The sequence below is a fragment of the Carlito syrichta genome, unplaced genomic scaffold, assembly GCF_000164805.1.
Source record: "Carlito syrichta isolate Samal-C Ts95f unplaced genomic scaffold, Tarsius_syrichta-2.0.1 Scaffold309885, whole genome shotgun sequence".
In the NCBI taxonomy this organism is placed as follows: domain Eukaryota; kingdom Metazoa; phylum Chordata; class Mammalia; order Primates; family Tarsiidae; genus Carlito; species Carlito syrichta.
The window spans coordinates 35,783-40,301 of record NW_007253981.1 but is presented as its reverse complement, the minus strand read 5'-3'; positions in this window follow the sequence as shown (position 1 = coordinate 40,301).

Below are 4,519 nucleotides of genomic sequence, written 5' to 3'. Positions count from 1 at the left end.
GAGCCCAGTAGGTCGAGGCTGTGGTGGCCGGGAGCGGCCACTGCACTCCAGTCTGGGTGACAGAGTGAGACTCCAACTCAAAAAAAAAAAAGAGTTTGTGTTGACTGAGAATGCTAATTATAGCAGGCGATTGTTACAAGGGCCAAGTGAAGGAGAGCATAATGGAAGAGCATAAGAAGGACCATGCAAAGATTTGACATCATGGTTCCATTTTGAGCTTACCTTGAGCAAACTTTTGACTGACTCTATTTTATTTGTAACAGAGGTACATGAATAGTTTACCCCCTTTGCTAGCCAAAATAAGCCTCTAAAAATGTACCATGAAACACTCAGACCCTGTTGAAGCCAATGGCACAAACCCTAATATCTAGAAAGTCTACCCCAGTATAGTCGCCCTGGAGAGCCCCTCCTTACCTAGACTCACAGATATTAAAAGGTTCGCTGTAGGATATATATAAGAGGAAAAAACTATAAGCAGCCCAAGTGTTTACCAACAGGACAATAAGGAAATTGGCTTGGCAAGACCTCGTCTATACAATAAATTAAAAAATTAGCCAGGTATGGTGGAACATGCCCATAGTTCCAGATACGTGGAAGGCTGAAGCGGAAGGATCGCCTGAGCCCAGCAGGTGGAGGCTGTGGTCCAGCCTGGGGCTATCGTCACACAATGAAAGTACTGGAGTTACAATGACGTTTTGGGGCTACAGATATTTAAATCCACAGAGGTAAATCTTAAAAATATTAAGTTAAAAAGGCAAGTTGTTTGTGACCCACCTGGGCAACTTGGCGAGACCTCATCTCTACAATAAATCAAAAATGAGCTGGGCGTGGTAGCGTGCACCTGTAATTCTGGCTACTCAGAAGGCTGAGGCGGAAGGATCGCTGGAGCCCAGCAGGTCGAAAAGATGTGGAAAGCATACCATTTATAAAATGATACAAACATGCAAAACAATCCTGTACGTTATTTACAGATACAGACATATGAACTAAAAGTAAAAAGCATGCAAAAGAATAATAAGCGGCTGGGCTCGGTGGCTCAGCCTGTAATCCCAGCACTTTGGGAGGCAGAGGCGAGTGATTGATTGCCTGAGCCCAAGGGTTCGAGACCAGCTGAGGCACCTTGGCAAGACATCATCTCTACAATAAATTTTTAAAAATTAGCCAGATGTGGTAGCACATACCTGTATTTCTGGCTTCTTGGAAGACTGAGGCAGAAGGATTGCCGGAGCCCAGCAGGTCGACGCTGGGGCGGCTGTGAGCATGCCACTCCACTCCAGCCTGGGTGACAGAGTTAGACTCCAACTCAAAAAAAAGAATGGTAAGCAATAGGCTGGGCGCAGTGACTAAGCCTGTAATCCCAGCACTTTGGGAGGCTGAGGTGAGAGGATTGCTCGAGTCTAGGGGTTCGAGACCATCCTGGGCAACTTGGTGAGACCTCATCTCTACAATAAATCAAAAATTAGCCGGGCATGGTGGCACATGCCTGTAATTCCAGTTGCTTGGAAGGCTGAGGCAGAAGGATCGCCTGAGCCCAGCAGGTCGAGGCTGCAGTAGCTGTGAGTGTGCCACTGTACTCCAGTCAGGGCGACAGAGTGAGACTCCAGCTCAAAAAACAAACAAAAGAATTATAAGCAACAAATTCAGGGTTGAAATCACAAGGGGAACAAGGGGAATAGTATGAGGGAAGGCAGAATAGGGCTTCCATGTGTAATGATTTTTTAAATTTATTTTTGTGTCGGGGTTTCACTCCGTCATTCAGGCTGGAGTGCAGTGGCACACTCTTGGTCACCACAGCCTCAGACAGTCCTCTCTCCTCAGCCTCCCAAAGTGCTGGGATTACAGGCATGTGTCATTACACCCAGCTATGTTTTTATTTTTTAAAGCTTTAGTTAGCTGGGCACCATGACTCGTGCCTGTAATTCCAGCAACTGAAGAGCCTGAGGCAGGAGGATTGAGGCCAGGGGTTTGAGACTACCCTGGGCAACAATGTGAGATCCCAATACCACTTCTGTTTAAAAATAAAAAAGGGCCAGGCTCGGTGGGTCAGCCTGTAATCCCAGCAGTTTGGGAGAACGAGGTGAGTGGATTGCCTGAGCCTGAGGGTTTGAGACCCGCCTGGGCAACTTGACGAGACCTCATCTCTACAATAAATAAAAAAAAAATTAGCCGGGCGTGGCAGTGCACGCCTGTGGTTCCAGCTACTTGGAAGGCTGAGGCGGAAGGATCACCGGAGCCCAGCAGGTCGAGGCTGCAGTGGCCGGGAGTGCCACTGCACTCCAGTCTGGGCGACAGAGTGAGACTCCAACTCAAAAAAAAAGGCCAGGCGCAATGGTTCAAGCCTGTATTCCCAGCACTTTGGGAGGCTGAGGCAAGAGGATTGCCTGAGTCCAGGAGTTCGAGACCAGCCTGGGCAACTTGATGAAACCTCGTCTCTACAATAAATAAAAAATTAACTGGGTGTGGTGGCGTGTGCCTGTAGTTTCAGCTACTTGGAAGGCTGAGATGGAAGGATCGCCTGAGCCCAGCAGGTCGAGTTCAATCTGGGCAACTTGGTAAGACCTCATCTCTACAATCAATCAAAAAAATTAGCTGGATGTGGTGGTGTGTGCCTGTAGTTCCAGCTACTTGGAAGGCTGCAACTGAAGACTAGCCTGAGTCCAGCAGGTTGAGGCTGCAGTGGCTGTGAGTGTGCCACTGTACTCCAGCCTGGGCTACAGACTGAGACTCCAACTCAAAAAAAAAAAGAAAAGAAAAAGAAAAAAACTTTATTTAGGTATAATTAATACACAGTAGGCTGAATGTGGTAGCTCATGCCTGTAATCCCAGCATTTTAGGAGGTTGAGGCAGGAGAATCACTTGATCCCAGGAGTTCAGGACCATCCTGGGCAACATAGTGAGACCCCATTTCTACAAAAAAATAAAAAACACAATAAACTGCACATATTGAAAGTGTATAGGCCAGGCATAGTGGCTATACCAGCATGTTGGGAGGCTGAGGTAAGAAGATTTTCTGAGCCTACAGGTTTGAGACCAGCCTGGGCAACTTGGTAAGACCTCATCTCTACAATAAATTTAAAAAATAAGCCGGGTGTGATAGTGCGCACCTGTAGTTCCAGCTACTTGGAAGCTAAGGTGGAAGGATCACCTGAGCCTAGCAGGTTGAGGCTGCGGTGGCCATGAGAAGTGTGCCACTGCACTCCAGCCTGGGCAACAGAGTGAGACTATGACTCAAAAAAAAAAGAAAGGGGAATGTATAAATTAATACATTTTGATATATATACCTCTGCAACATCACCATCAAGAGAGTAAACATATTCATCATTCCTAAATTTCCTTTTGCCAGTCTTAATCTTTCCCTATGGTACTCACTTGCCTCAGGAAACCAGTCTTCTGCCTTCTGTCACTATAGGTTAGTTTACATTTCTAGAATTTTATATAAATGGAATCATACACTATGTATTCTTCTGTATCTGGCTTTCTATTTCTGTATCAGCATAACTATTTTGAGATTTACCCATGTTGTTATCAATTGCTTATTTTTTGATTGCTTATTAGTTTCCTATCATATGGATATGCCAAATCTCTCCTGGTTTTTTTACTACATATACCTATCAGGTTTTTGTCCCCACTACATCATGGTAACTGTGCCTACCAATGTCACCCCAAATTAATTCTCACTCTTCTTTGCGACACATCAGCGGCGTTTGTCACAGCTGTTCTCCTCTCTGAAGCAGTTCCAGATGGCTTCCAGGGCGCCTCACTCTCCTGGTGCCCCTCCCGTGTCCCTGACCACGTGCTTCAGCGCCTTGGCCGCTTCTTGCCATCTCCTGGGCCTCTAAACTGGTGTGTCCTAGGGCTCAATCCACTATCTTTTCTATCTATGCCCCTTCATTGGTGATCTCATCCTATATTTTATAACCACCAGAGGCAGAGTTAAATAGACATCTCCTGCCCTACACCCGCTGTACTTGTGTTGGGGCCATTCCAGCATCCAGCAACCTAGGAACCTCAGACGATTTCCTCCACGACCCCAGTTCTGTGTCTCCATCTGCACAGGACCTCTCACTCCAGCTGCTCCTCCTGCTTTGACCCCCCAAGCCCAGGCCCCTGGCCACCAGGTCCACCCCATATGCTGCCTTCACAGACAGCATCTCGCCATTCCTGGGGTTCTGGGCCTCCCCATTCTCCTCATACGCAGTGGGATGCAGGTCAGGTGACAAGTGGACAGGTCTGCACTGGTGAGGGGAATCCAGGTGGGTTGTGGATAGGCAACCAGGTGAGAGTGTGAGGTGTGAGGGTAGGTCGAATGGGGTGCATGTGTGCTGAGTATGGCATTTGGTGGTGTGGAGTGCGAACTAGGCCACCTGGCCAGGTGCATATTCAGCATAGTTAGGATAGCTAAAACCGTTAGTTGTCAATCACTATGGGGGCGGGCCTCCAGGGGACGGGGCGAATCTTCATTGGCCAGAAGAGGCCCCGGGGGCGGGGCCGCGCGTGCTTTGACAGGTTTGGCGGGACC